Genomic DNA, 15,963 nt, shown 5'->3' with positions numbered 1-15,963 from the left:
ATGTATACCTTCAAATCATCGGAACTGCTATGGGTACCCGCATGGCCCCACAGTATGCCAACATTTTTATGGCTGACTTAGAACAACGCTTCCTCAGCTCTCGTCCCCTAATGCCCCTACTCTACTTGCGCTACATTGATGATATCTTCATCATCTGGACCCATGGAAAAGAAGACCTTGAGGAATTCCACCATGATTTCAACAATTTCCATCCCACCATCAACGTCAGCCTGGACCAGTCCACACAAGAGATCCACTTCCTGGACGCTATGGTGCTAATAAGAGATGGTCACATAAACACCACCCTATACCGGAAACCTACTGACCGCTAGCTCCAACCCCTCAGACGAGACAAACACCTACAAGATCTCTATCAAGCATTCTTACAACTACAATACCCACCTGCTGAAGTGAAGAAACAGATTGACAGAGCCAGAAGAGTACCCAGAAGTCACCTACTACAGGACAGGCCCAACAAAGAAAATAACAGAACACCACTAGCCATCACCTTCAGCCCCCAACTAAACCTCTCCAAAGCATCATCAAGGATCTACAACCTATCCTGAAGGACGACCCATCACTCTCAGAGATCTTGGGAAACAGGCCAGTCCTTGCTTACAGACAGCCCCCCAACCTGAAGCAAATACTCACCAGCAACCACACACCACACAACAGAACCACTAACCCAGGAACCTATCCTTGCAACAAAGCCCGTTGCCAACTGTGTCCACATATCTATTCAGGGGACACCATCATAGGGCCTAATCACATCAGTCACACTATCAGAGGCTCGTTCATCTGTGCATCTACCAATGTGATATATGCCATCATGTGCCAGCAATGCCCCTCTGCCATGTACATTGGCCAAACTGGACAGTCTCTACGTAAAAGAATAAATGGACACAAATCAGATGTGAAGAATTATAACATTCAAAAACCACTTGGAGAACACTTCAATCTCTCTGGTCACTCGATTACAGACCTAAAAGTGGCAATTCTTCAACAAAAAAACTTCAAAAACAGACTCCAATGAGAGACTGCTGAATTGGAATTAATTTGCAAACTGGATACAATTAATTTAGGCTTGAATAGAGACTGGGAGTGGATGGGTCATTACACAAAGTAAAACTATTTCCCCTTGTTTATTTCCCCCCCACCCCCCACTGTTCCTCAGACATTCTTGTCAACTGCTAGAAATGGCCCACCTTGATTATCACTACAAAACGTCCCCCCCCACCACTCTCATGCTGGTAATAGCTCACCTTAAGTGATCACTCTCGTTACAGTGTGTATGGTAACACCCATTGTTTCATGTTCTCTATGTATATAAATCTCCCCACTGTATTTTCCACTGAATGCATCTGATGAAGTGAGCTGTAGCTCACGAAAGCTTATGCTCAAATAAATTTGTTCGTCTCTAATGTGCCACAAGTACTCCTTTTCTTTTTGCAAATACAGACTAACACGGCTGCTACTCTGAAACCAATAATATTATGATTACTATATGACCAATTTAAAAGGCATATAGATGTACACTGGTTACAAAAATGGTGCAGCTTTGATTGAGGCCTTGTCTACACTGTAGAGTTTTGTCAATGAAAGTTAAGCTGACAATCAAAAAACAATATAATGACGTTGCTTGTGCATATTCACACACTTCTATCGGCAGAGTGCATCCACAATTGATGCTCTAGCACTGACAGAGAGAGGACCACGCTGTGGGTAACTATGCTGCTTTGCTACTTGCTTCTGAAAGGATGGATCCAGCACTGCTCTCTACTGTTGTTGTGGTCACTGTTATGAACACATCATGGATGCTCATGCAGTATATTATGAGCACCCAATCTGAACAGGAATCAGAGTTGCCTGACCGGCTGTGTGCCATGGAAAGAAACAACACCAGATTACTTTTGGCATTCATGGAGCAGCTGAACACAGTGGACCATCACTTTTGGGCTCGGGAAACAAGCACTGAGTGGTGGGATGACATCGCTATGCAGGTCTGGGATGAACAGAGGCTGCAGAACTTTTGTATGCCAATAGCAACCTTCCTGGAACTGTGTGTAGAGCTCACCCCAGCACTGAGGCACAAAGGACACCAAAATGAGAGCTACCCTCTTAGTGGAGAAGTGCCTGGAGATCGCTGTGTGGAAGCTGATGCTTGCTATGGAGTACATCAATAGAAAGAGGTACTTCTCTATGGTATTGCAGGTACTTGTGGATCACAGTGGGTATTTCGCTGATATCAACACGGGGTGGTTCGAGAAGGTGCATGATGCAGGCATCTTTAGGAACACTTGTCTACACAGAAAGCTGCAAGCCAGGGCTTTCTTTCCAGACCAGAAGATTCCAGTGGGGGATGTTGAAATGCCCATAGTGATCCTGGAAAACCCAGAGTACCCCTTATTCCATGGCTTATGAAGCCTTACACAGGAAACCTGGACAACAGCAATAAGTGCTTCAACAATAGGTTAAGCAGGTGCAGAATGACCGTGGAATGTGCCTTTGGCTGATTAAAAGTGCACTAGTGCTGCCTTTATGGCAAGTTAGACTGAAATGAGAAACATATTCCCATGCTCCCTGTGACGGGCTGGATCACAGAAACCCCCTGGGGGTTGCCAACTGATGTGCCAAGACTACTTATGCTCCTGCTTTCATGCCCTGTCAGTTTAGGACTTCAGTGCCCTGCCTGGTTTGAGCCAGACCAGCTAGCTTGCTGCAAACCCAGACCCAGGTCTGAACCACATCCCCTAACAGTTGTAGGCTTAATTGAAAGCAACCTAGGAAGTGTTCCTGTCCTTGACAGTCAGATGCCCATCTCCCAATGGAGTCCAAACCCTAAATAAATCCGTTTTACACTGTATAAAGCTTATACAGGGTAAACTCATAAATTGTTCGTCCTCTATAACACTGATAGAAAGATATACACAGCTGTTTGCCGCCCCCCCCCCCCGTATTAATACATACTCTGGATTAATTAATAAGTAAAAAGTTATTTTATTAAATACAGAAAGTAGGATTTAAGTGGTTCCAATTAGTAACAGACAGAACAAAGTTAATTACCAAGCAAAATAAAATAAAACAAAACACGCAAGTCTATGTCTAGTACAGTAATAAAACTGAATACAGATGAAAACCTCACCAGTTCCAGTAAGCTTTCTTTTACAGACTAGTCTCCTTCTAGTCTGGGTCCAGCAATCATTCACAATCCCTGCAGTTATTGCCCTTTGTTCCAGTTTCTTTCAGGTATCTTTGGGGGTGGAGAGGTTCTCTCTTTAGCCAGCTGAAGACAAAATGGAGGGGTCTCCCAGGGGTTTAAATAGACTTTCTCTTGTGGGTGGAGACCTCACTCCTCTCTCCAATGCAAAGTCCAGTTACAAAATGGAGTTTTGGCGTCACCTGGGCAAATCACATATCCATGCATGACTGAGTTCCTTACCAGCCAAGCCACATTCCTGGGAAAGCCCAGATGTGGATTGGTGTCTACAAGTTCATTGTTGGCTTAAGGTCTTCTTGACTGGGCACTTACTGAGAATAGCCTTTTCTCAGGAAGCTGACCAACTGCTTCACTAAAACCTACTCAGAATCAAACAAGTATGCAGCCAATATTAATAACTTTGAATACAAAAAAGGATACATGCATACAAATAGGATTAATAGATTCAGTGGAGCATAACCTTTACAGAGATATGTTACATGGCACATGTAGCATAAAACATATTCCAGTTATGTCATATTCCCATAAAGAATTATGGGGTACAGTGTTATACTCCCTCTACAATATTTGTGAGTCTAGGGGGTGAAAAAATTTCCCAGGGGCAGAGTGCAGAGGCAGATTGTCTGGCTGCTGAATTTATGCAGCCAGATACCAGGGCTATTAGAGGGGAACAGTGGGGTGGGGGTGGGGGAGGAATCAAATCAGGGAAGTTTTGAGACAATATTTTGACAATGAGCACCAGTGTTCTCTCTAATTTTTTATGTCCATGTGCAGAATGAATTTTGTTACATGCACCAATATGGAGGTGATGTGTGGAGGGGGTGGGGCTGAGGGGTTTGAGGTGTGGAAGGGAGCTCAGGGCTGGGACAGAGGGTTGGGGTGCAGGGGAGTGAGGGCTCTGGCTGGGGGTGCAGGCTCTGGGGTGGGGTCAGGGATGAGGGGTTTGTGATGCAGGCTGCCCTGGGGCTGCAGAGGGGAGAGAGGACTGCCCTCAGCCCTCTCTTGCTGCAGCAGCTCAGGGCCGGGTGAGAGGCCCCTGTCCCGGGCAGCAGCAGTTCCTCTTCCCAGGAGCTCCAGCATGACTGGGCTGGATCAAGCTGGCAGAGGGGCTCCTCTCCCCGCCTGCACAGCCCTTAGCTTAAAGGGAACGTAAAAAGCACCAGTAATTAGTTTTTTCTATACAGAACTCTCCAATGCTTGGTTAACTTGCCACCTTGCATGAAAATTGTGATGATTCCTGACGGGGATTTGCAGTCAGCAAATGATCAAATGACACTATGTATTAGCACCAGCAGCAACCACCATATGCAGGAAACAAATAAAGACTGCCTGTCTTTCAGAGAGTTTGTTTTCATTGAGTACCAATTAACAACATATAGGAAAGGTTTGGTGGGAAGGGAGATAAGAATGCAGGGCAGTGTAGGCTCTCATAGTTGTGTGTAAGTCCAGCTATTATTTTAGAAGCTGTCCAAAGGGGTGGAGTGAATGGAGTACTGAGACATTCCAGGAAGTTGCAACGAATGTGTAGGAGGGGTTTGGGGAGGACATAGAAAACAGTTCTGGTTCGCCTAAGGTGGGATGGTGGAGGTGGGGGGGGGGGTGGGAAGCACACGCTGGAGCATGATTAGGGACTTCAACATATCTATTTTGTTCTCCATCACTTTTATCTTCTGCTCCTGACCATTTACAATGAGCTCCTCTCTCTACTTTCTGTCCTGCCTTTCTATTTTAATTTTTTCCTTCGGGGTCTCTCTCCATGCCCTGAATTATCTTTTTTTGCTCTCTGAGGATTGGAGCACCTCTCAGAACATGTCCTCCTTACTCCACCTTGTTTGCTTCCTTTTCTGTAGGAGGTGCTCCACTGGTGTGTAGGGGTTCCCCTGAAGGCCACATGTGCAGAAGCACAAGAAACAATACACAGAAGCATTATTATTAGTTCACTCACAGCATTAAGTCATATAGTAAAATACACCTCTTTTAAAATACAAATCACTTTCTCTCTGTCCCTTGTCAAACACATATCTCGGTGAACACCTGAGTGTTGGGTGAGTTGAGTGCGGCGGGGTTGAGCATCCAAGGTGGGGCAAAGGGTCTAGGGTTTTTTTTAAATAGGATCACTGCAGGTGACTAGGGACAATATTGTAAATTCTGCCACCATTTTCCACAGGTGAATGTCATTGAAGCTGATATCTTATTCTTGAGGGTAAGCAAGGATGCCAGGGTGCATCTCCTGCACAGCCTCCTCTCCACACAATGACAGCAGATCCAACTCAGGTGTGCTCCAAGTGGGAGAGTATTAACTGAGTGGAACCTCCATGGTCAGCTTGGAAGATGTGATTCAAGGCAGCGGAATTCGAACTGCTGACCAGAGCTGTCACAATGGGCATTGTGGGACACCTCCTGGAGGCCTTTTACAGTAACATAACCAAGTGCAGTGTCTACTCTGACACTTTGTTGATATAACCTAGCCACAAAAAGCTCTATGCCCCTAGCTGAGGTGGTTTTATTTTGTTGGTAAAGCAGGAGAGTTTTGTCAGCGGAAAGAACACTGCAGTGCGTACTCCGCTACTGTTCTGTCGAAGAAAGCTGACTTTTGTCAACAAAAATGTATAGTGTAGAGAAGGCCTGTGATGTAATTTCTGGTGAGTCTAGGAGGCAGGACAGCTTAGGGGCACGTTGGATTCCCCTACATTTCTAGGGGATTCAGGAGAAATAAAAAGCCTCATCCTATAACAATAGATCAAACAAAAATCAAACATCAAACAAAAAAATTAAAAGATTAATCTGGTGCTGGCACCCTAGGATGCCAAAGCCCCTGGATCTCAGCTGAACACTGACAAATACATAGTTGGAACTAGTCTGGCTCACCTATGTGTCGGTACTGTTAAAATAGGTATTAGAATTATAAAAATGTGTTTAGTGATTAGACTTTATTAAATAGTTGTAAATTGCTGCATGCACTGATCTCACTCATAATACCTGAATCCCATGTTATAAGGTAGTTTTTTCTCTTAACTGTAAATCACCAGAAGCATTAGTGAGTGTTAATAACAGGAGGTGTTATCTCTTGCCCCACAAAGAAGGCCAACTGATAGGAGACAAACTACTGTGAAATATCAGAGGACAGAAGACTTTGCTGGTTGCTCTCCCGGGTCTCATGAAGAGGAGACATGCAAATGAATTCTTCCCAAGAGCAGAATTTGTAACCCGAAGCAGAAGGGGGGAAGGAATAAAAAACTCTAACAAGGAGGAACTGTAAATTTTATGTTGCTTGGACTCTGAGGGGCAATGATTACTAAGCATAAGCAAAAGATCCCTAGTGCTATGCCTGGGTTAGCCCTAAAAACATATAGAACTTGCTTATCGTAGAAGATTCTATTATTTTTTGAAATTTAAGATTGGAACTCATTTGTGTATATATATTTTTATCTTCGTTAACCTTGTGAATAACTGTAACTTATTTACTTATTTTACTAATTTACTTCCCAAACCAGGAAGAATTAGTAGGGGAAGTAAAAGTGGATGGGAACCTGGGCAGCAGTGACCATGAGATGGTCCAGTTCAGGATCGTGACACAAGGAAGAAAGGAGAGAAGCAGAATACGGACCCTGGACTTGAGAAAAGCAGACTTTGACAACCTCGGGGAACTGATGGGCAGAATCCCCTGGGAGAATAACATGAGGGGGAAAGGAGTCCAGGAGAGCTGGCTGTATTTTAAAGAAGCCTTATTGAGGTTACAGGGACAAACCATCCCGATGTGTAGAAAGAATAGTAAATATGGTAGGCGACCAGCTTGGCTTAACAGTGAAATCCTTGCTAATCTTAAACACAAAAAAGAAGCTTACAAGAAGTCGAAGATTGGACAAATGAACAGGGAAGAGTATAAAAATATTGCTCGGGCATGCAGGAGTGAAATCAGGAAGGCCAAATCACACCTGGAGTTGCAGCTAGCAAGAGATGTTAAGAGTAACAAGAAGGGTTTCTTCAGGTATGATAGCAACAAGAAGAAAGTAAAGGAAAGTGTGGGCCCCTTACTGAATGAGGGAGGCAACCTAGTGACAGAGGATGTGGGAAAAGCTAATGTACTCAATACTTTTTTTGCCTCTGTCTTCACGAACAAGGTCAGCTCCCAGACTACTGCACTGGGCAGCACAGCATGGGGAGGAGGTGACCAGCCCTCTGTGGAGAAAGAAGTGGTTTGGGACTATTTAGAAAAGCTGGACGACCACAAGTCCATGGCGCTGGATACGCTGCATCCGAGAGTGCTAAAGGAGTTGGTGGATGGGATTGCAGAGCCATTGGCCATTATCTTTGAAAACTCATGGAGATCAGAGGAGGTCTCAGATGACTGGAAAAAGGCTAATGTAGTGCCCATCTTTAAAAAAGGGAAGAAGGAGGATCCTGGGAACTACAGGCCAATCAGCCTCACCTCAGTCCCTGGAAAAATCATGGAGCAAGGAAACCATTTTGAAGCACTTGGAGGAGAGGAAGGTGATCAGGAACAGTCAACATGGATTTCCCAAAGGCAAGTCATGCCTGACCAACCTAATTGCCTTCTATGATGAGATAACCGGCTCTGTGGATATGGGGAAAGCAGTGGACTTGACTTTAGCAAAGCTTTTGATATGGTCTCCCACAGTACTCTTGCCAGCAAGTTAAAAATGTATGGGCTGGATGAATGGACAATAAGGTGGATAGAAAACTGGCTAGATTGTCAGGCTCAACAGGTAGTGATCAAGGGCTCGATTTCTAGTTGGCAGCCGGTACAAGTGGAGTGCCCCAAGGGTTGGTGCTCGGGCCAGTTTTGTTCAATATCTTCATTAATGATCTGGAGGATGGCGTGGATTGCACCCTCAGCAAGGTTGGAGATGACACTAAATTGGGAGGAGAGGTAGATACACTGGAGGGTAGGGATAGTATACAGAGGGATCTAGACAAATTGTAGGATTGGGCCAAAAGAAATCTGATGAGGTTCAACAAGGACAAGTGCAGAGTCCTGCACTTAGGATGGGAGAATCCCATGCAGTGCTACAGACTAGGGACCGAATGGCTAGGCAGCAGTTCTGCAGAAAAGGACCTAGGGGTTACAGTGGACGAGAAGCTGGATATGAGTCAACACTGTGTCCTTGTTGCCAAGAAGGGCAATGGCATTTTGGGGATGCATAAGTAGGGACATTGCCAGCAGATTGAGAGACGTGATCGTTCCCCTCTATTTGACATTGGTAAGGCCTCATCTGGAGTACTGTGTCCAGTTTGGGGCCGCACACTAGAAGAAGGATGTGGAAAAATTGGAAAACATCCAGCAGAGGGCAACAAAAATGATTTGGGAACTGGAACACATGACTTATGAGGAGAGGCTGAGGGAACTGGGATTGTTTAGTTTGTGGCATAGAAGAATGAGTTGATAGCTGCTTTCAACTACCTGAAAGGGGGTTCCAAAGAGGATGGATCTAGACTGTTCTCAGTGGTAGCAGATGACAGAACAAGGAGTAATGGTCTCAAGTTGCAGTGGGGGAGGTTTAGGTTGGATATTAGGAAAAACTTTTTCACTAGGAGGGTGGTGAAACACTGGAATGCGTTACCTAAGGAGGTGGTGGAATCCCCTTCCTTAGAAGTTTTTAAAGTCAGGCTTGACAAAGCCCTGGCTGGGATAATTTAGTTGGGGATTGGTCCTGCTTTGAGCAGGGGGTTGGACTAGATGACCTCCTGAGGTCCCTTCCAACCCTGATATTCTATGATTCTAGTTAATTAATCTTTTAGATCATTTACTAAAAGATTAACTACAAGCATAGTCTTTGGTGTGATATCCAAGGTTCTGTGCCCGGGTAAGTGACCGGTCCCTTGGGACTGGGAGTAACCTGAATATTATTATGATTTTCAGTGTGAGGGATCACAAAGGCAAACTTACCTGGGTGCCAAGGTAGATCTGAAGGGGAAACTATCTGTGACTCCATGTTAAGGCTGTTACAGTATTTGAGTAGTTTACACTTGCTAATTGGTTGGTGACATCTAAGTAGAGTACTCACAACCAATTTGTGTTTTGTGCCTGCTTCTTTACAGCCTGCCCTGAGATTGGTACCTACACTCTTGAGTCGTTGCAGGACAGTGTGGCCTGAATTTCAAGAAAATAATAAATATGATTTTCAGCAGTTTTTGTTATATGACAGGGAAGATCCAGGTTCCATTCAGAACTTCTAGAACTTTATTATATATGCACACCCCTAGGAATGAATTAACTGATGATAATATAAAAACTGATATTTTAAAGTAAAACTTGAAAATGTTTTTGAAGTTTGGAAGAAAAATATAATGCATTTAATTTGTGCTGATCATTCATATATCAAAAAAAAAGCAAAAAAAAAGACATAGAAAAAGAAAAAAAACAAATAGATGACTTATGTAGTACCTAAAAATGCTAATTATTTATTATTATTTATTATTACTTATTCTTATTAATGGGATGTTAAACTTTTTGTTCCTAAAAATCATTGAAAAATGGCAATACTATTATTTCAGCAGCATCTAATTATTTCCAACATTTTGACTCCTCACAATCAGGAATCAGGTGAGTCCTGAAACAGCTTTGATAAAACTCATGGACAACCTTTTCCTTGTACTTTGTTCATCCTGCTTGATTTATCTTCAGCTTTTGACAGAATGGATAACAAGCTCCTACTGACTTGTCTACATGAACTGATGAGGTGGACAGTATGGCTCTTACCTGGACCTTACAGTAGATAGTAGTGACAAGCAATACCGTTCCTTTTTTTTTCAGATCCTTCACATACGGAGTGCCACAGGGATCAATCCTGTTGCCACTCTTTTTAAACATGTACATTATATCCTTATGAGGAATTGTTTGATGCTTCCAGCCTTACAGCCTCCAGTATACTGTTCCACAGAAGTTTATTACTTGCTTTCTGGGAAGTTGAGCAGCGCTTTTGCACACAACCTGCAATATCTTTGAGATATACCCACTTGGATAAAAACTGCTGGCTAAAATTTAACCCATGGAAGACTGAAGTGATGTTTTTAGGGATAGGGAAAATGTTCCATGAGTTTGAAAAGACCATCACTTTGCTATCTATTGAGGACATCGGCCCACCAATTATCCAAGCTATATTCAGCTTGGAGTATTATTACACTTGGCCCTTATTCTTGAGAAACAGATAGAATTATTAAGCAGTAATGTCTTCCTCCACCTCAGAACAGACTTTGCCCATTCTTCTTGGACTTGGCAACCATAGTGCACGGGTTTTTTAATTTCAGACTAACTATGTCAAATTCCTAACTTGGGTATCATTCAAGGCCACCTAAAACTCCAGCTTGTCCAACATGCCTCAGCCCACTTTTGATGAGAATACACCATAGTGAATACATCTCACTGTGCTCCACAACCATCTGTGTTCTCCCATTCAACACAGTCCAATTCAAGATCCCAGTCCTAGTTTTTAATGTACTGCAACCAGTTTATGTTAGAGACAGATTCTTATTTATGAGCCACTTCCCAGGATCACTAAGTTCAGCAAGCACACAGAAACTAGAACAGCACACACAAATCTACTTTTGGTGCTGGACCTTACATTGTGGAACACCCTAATAGCATGCTCTAGATTGACAATGGAAAATGCAAATGCCACCTTTTTCTAAATAATTAAAAGTGACTGAAACCTGAAACAAGAGCACAGCCCACTTTTTTTTAAGTCTTACATCCTCTTACTGTGTTCAACACCTAGATATTATACTATGTGGTGGTGTTCTTTGCAAAGGATATATGTTTTGATGTAAGTACACTTCTGCATGTAATTTCAACACATGGAGTTACGAATTCTCACTTTTTACTACAGAAATTACTCGTCCAATTTGCCCTGAAAATAAAATGAATATGTCACCTTCAGGAACATCTAACTAGATGTCCCAGGACTGGCATTAGGTATCAAGTAGTAGTCCAGAAAATAGCTGGCATAACTACAACGTGTGGATGGCATGCAACAGAATAAGTTTTTCAGCCAATACCTTGCTACAGCCTTGACAGATAAGGTCTTGTGCTTGATGTCAACTATTCTCTGACTGCCACTTTGATGGCAGTTTTTGATAGGAATGACTTTTATCTACACTGACAACCAAAGTAGAGTAAACAATGGTATTACACTTCTGAGATGAGAGTGAAAGAACTATGTGTTAAGTCCCAGTCATAAACAGCAGAAATATAAATATTTACAAATATAAAACACACATAAAGACTGGAGTGTTAATTTTATCAGTGGAAGGTAGGAGTAAGCCTCACATAGAAATTACATCTTCCTTAAAATGGAGATGAATGAGCAAATAGCACTGGGGGGAGGATCATATCATCCTAAGGAACATGTGACCATGCTCTGAGATTCACCTTTGGAATTAACAGGTTCACAACAGCCAAGCCCCACCAATCTCAAATATGCTCAGGTTCTCAGCCTTGACAAGTGGCGTATGTAGAAATGTATTTGCATCCAAGCAAAATCTTTTGCCTTCAGAGTGAGTGAGCTGACTCCTACAGGCACTTCTGAATTTTGTACTCTTTCTTTGATATATTGTCTAGATTTAATACCCATTACATAAACACAAACAAACAAAATCCCCACACCAACTACATTAAGGAGAAGAAGTATTGCAAAGTGAAGCACTCAAATTTTAGTGAGTGTCAGAATTAAGATTACTTTTTGCAACCTTAATTCAGACCCTTTGCGTAGTATGAATTAATAGAGTCTTGCCCAATGTCATATAAGAAGTCTGAGATGTATTAACAGGGAAACATTAAACAAGATTAGAGAGGTTATATGACTTTTGTATTTGGCATCAGTGAGACACTACCAGAATACTATCTCTTGTTCTCGTGTACATACTTTTAAAAGGATGTTGTTCAACTGGACAAGATTCAGAGAAGAGCTACAAAAATTATTCCAGGTCCAGAACACATTTATTTAGCTGCAGAAAGTTAAGTAGTAATTTAATCACAGCATGCAATACACAGGAAGACTCCGGGTGTTAGCAGGGTCTTGAAGACAAAATCATAAGTGACTGGAAGCTGAAATCAGAAAACTTCAAACTGGAAACAAGAGTAAAATATTTAACAATGAGGATAGTTAACCATTGGAGCACACGATCTGGTAAATTTTGCATCACTTGGAGTCTTTAAATCAAGAATGAATACTTTTCTAAAAGCTCTAGTTCAACCACCAGTTGCTGGGTAAATGAAGGAATCACAGGGTAAACTCTCTGGGCTGTGTTATGCAGGAGTTTTAAATAGATGATCATAATATTCCCTTCTGACTTTGTAAATCTACTACTTTAATGAATAGTCAAGAGATTTTAGGAGCAAGCTTCTAACAACTCTACTAAGCAAGTGTAAATGGTGATGTTCACAGTGTTTTGACTTCTAATCTGTGTGGATTTGCACAGGAACACTGAAAATCAATTATCTGACACCAGCATCATCTCCCTGCTAAATTTCAAGTTCCGACTCCAAACCATGGAGGCACTAGAGAGCTCTTCAAAGAACTGATTAAAATAAATTAGCAAACTTACTTTTTTGTGGTAATCTAGTTTTTGGAAAGGGTTGAACCATTTTTGCTGAAACCTTTGTTAAAAAATATAGCCCGAGGCAGAAATCAAGCATGGAAAATTTCGTCCTGAAAAATTAGTTTGACAAAGTTGTAAGGAACTGAACACAAGTATCTGGCCTTGTGTTATAATGCAAAGTGTTAGACAACCTTAGCTATTAGAGACTCTACTATTCCCACCTGTAGTATTCCAAACCACATTATCCTGTCATACATTTTCCCTCCAGATGATGCAGGAAGTCCCCAAGATTCTGTATCTAAGAATATTTTAGGGTCTACAACTTGAAATAATTTTGCTTTACAAATTGAGTAACTTGGAAACTAAAATTGATTTTATAGGAAAGATAGGAAGTATGGCAAGAGACCACCTTGGCTTAACCAGAGGGAGTTTGCCTGGGAGTTCGCCTTGGTGGAGTTCCCATAGAGTGTTTTTGCCTTTTAGGCTTCTGTGAGAAGTAAATACAACATCTGAGGATGCTTTTAGAAAGAGGATGTGGATAGTGAGTGATCAGCTGTTGTGACCTGCACAGGATGTGCCATGTTTGTCTTTCTCCCAGAGGATAGAAGCAACTTTGTCCGTACAAAGTGCAAACTGGTCTCCATATTGGAAGGGAAGGTTAAAGGTCTAGAGATGCAAGTATCAACCTTGTGTTGCATCAGAGAAAATGAAGACTAACTGTAGCTCACGAAAGCTTATGCTTAAATAAATTGGTTAGTCTCTAAGGTGCCACAAGTACTCCTGTTCTTTTTGCGAATACAGACTAACACGGCTGTTACTCTGAAACCTGTCATTTGGTTCTGGAGGCACAACATCCCAAAGAATCAGAGAGGGCAGTGCAGAAAGGGGAAGAATATTAGCAGCATGTGACCTCCAGACAAAGAATGAGGAGAACCCATGTACCCCCTATGCAGATAGAGGTAAAAAACTGTTTTCAGGCTCTCTGCACAGGTACTACTGTGGAGGGTGATTTGGAAGAGCCATCTGAAGGAAGGGATCAGAAGGAGACCCCATCAACCAGAATGCATGAAATGCATTGTCCTAGTGATGGGGGTTCCATGACCACCACACCCAAGAGGAGGAGATGGGTGCTGGTGGTCAGGGACTCCCTCCTAAGGGGGACAGAGACATCCATTTGCCAACCAGACCGAGAGACTTGAGAAGTGTGCTACTTGCTTGGAGCTAGAATTCAGGATGTGATGGAGTGTCTGCCAAGACTAATCAAGCCCTTGGACCACTACCCCTTCCTACTTCTCCACGTGGGCACCAATGATACTGCCAAGAATGACCTTGGGCGGGTCACGGCAGACTACGTGGCTCTGGAAAGAAAGATAAAGGAATTTGAGGTGCAAGTCGTGTACTCGTCTATCCTCACTGTTGAAAGGAAAGGCCCAGGTAAGGACCGTCGAATTGTGGAGGTAAATGTGTGGTTACGCAGGTGGTGTTGTACAGCGGACTTTGGATTCCTCGACCATGGGATGTTGTTCCAGGAAATAAGGATTGCTAGGAAGAGATGGGATCCACCTAACAAAGAGAGGGAAGAGTATCTTCTCAGGCAGTCTTGCTAACCTGGTGAGGAGGGCTTTAAGCTAGGTTCACCAGGGGACGGTGACCTAAGCCCTGAGGTAAGTGGGGAAGTGGGATACCGGGAGGAAACACAAGGAGGACGGTACAACAGGGGGCCTCCTGATTCATTCTGAGAGAGCAGGGGAATTGGCTAGTTATCTTAGGTGCATGTACATGAACACAAGAAGCCTGGGAAATGAGCAGAAAGAATTGGAAGTCCTGGCACATTCAAAGAACTATGATGTGATTGGAATAACAGGGACTTTGGTGAGATAACTCACATGACTGGAGCACTGTCATGGATGGGTATAAACTGTTCAGGAAGGACAGGCAGGGGAGGAAAGGTGGAGGAGTTGCACTGTATGTAAGAGAGTGGTATGATTGCTCAGAGCTCCAGTATGAAACTGGAGAAAAGCCTGCTGAGAATCGTTGGGTTAAGTTTAGAGGTGAGAGCAACAAGATTAATGTCATGGTGGGCATCTGCTATAGAACACCAGAGCAGTAGGATGAGATAGATGAGGCTTCAGAGAACTAACAGAAGTTTCCAGAACACAGGCCCTGGTTCCCATGGGGGACTTCATTCACCCTGACATCTGCTGGGAGAGCAATACAGCACTGCACAGTCAATCCAGGAAGTTTTTGGAGCGTATTGGGGACAACTTCCTGGTGCAAGTGCTTGAGGAAACAACTAGGGGACATAACCCAGCAGATGTCAGGCTGATGCTCACAAACAGAGAAGAATTAGTTGGGGAAGTAGAAGTGAGTGGCAACCTGGGCAGCAGTGACCATGAGATGGTCCAGTTCAGGATCCTGACACAAGGAAGAAAGGAGAGCAGCAGAATATGGACCCTGGACTTCAGAAAAGCTGACTTTGACTTCCTCAGGGAACTGATGGGCAGGATCCCCTGAGAGGCTAATATGAGGGGGAAAGGAGTCCAGGAGAACTGGCTGTATATTAAAGAAGCCTTATTGAGGGCTCAGGAACAAACCATTCTGATATGCAGAAAGAATAGCAAATATGACAGGCGACCAGCTTGGCTTAATAGAGAAATCTTCTGTGAGCTTAAACACAAAAAGGAAGCTTACAAGAAGTGGAAACTTGGACAGATGACTAGGGAGGAGTATAAAAATATTGCTCGAGCATGCAGGGGTGTAATCAGGAAGGCCAAAATACAGCTGGAGTTTCAGCTAGCAAGAGATGTGAAGGGTAAAAAGAAGGGTTTCTCCAGGCATGTTAGCAACACGAAGAAAGACAAGGAAAATGTGGGCCCCTTACTGAATGAGGGAGGCAACCTAGTGACAGAGGATGTGGAAAAAGCTAATGTACTCAATTGCTTTTTTTGCCTGTCTTCACGAACAAGGTCAGCTCCCAGACTATTGCACTGGGCTGCACAGCATGGGGAGGAGGTGACCAGCCCTCTATGGAGAAAGAAGTGGTTCGAGACTATTTAGAAAAGCTGGATGAGCACAAGTCCATGGGGCCGGATGCACTGCATCCGAGAGTGCTAAAGGAGTTGGCAGATGTGATTGCAGAGCCATTGGCCATTATCTTTGAAAACTCATGGAGATCAGAGGAGGTCTCA

Source organism: Caretta caretta, chromosome 2 (assembly GCF_965140235.1).
Source record: "Caretta caretta isolate rCarCar2 chromosome 2, rCarCar1.hap1, whole genome shotgun sequence".
NCBI lineage: Eukaryota > Metazoa > Chordata > Testudines > Cheloniidae > Caretta > Caretta caretta.
Note: the sequence above shows the minus strand (reverse complement) of the source record.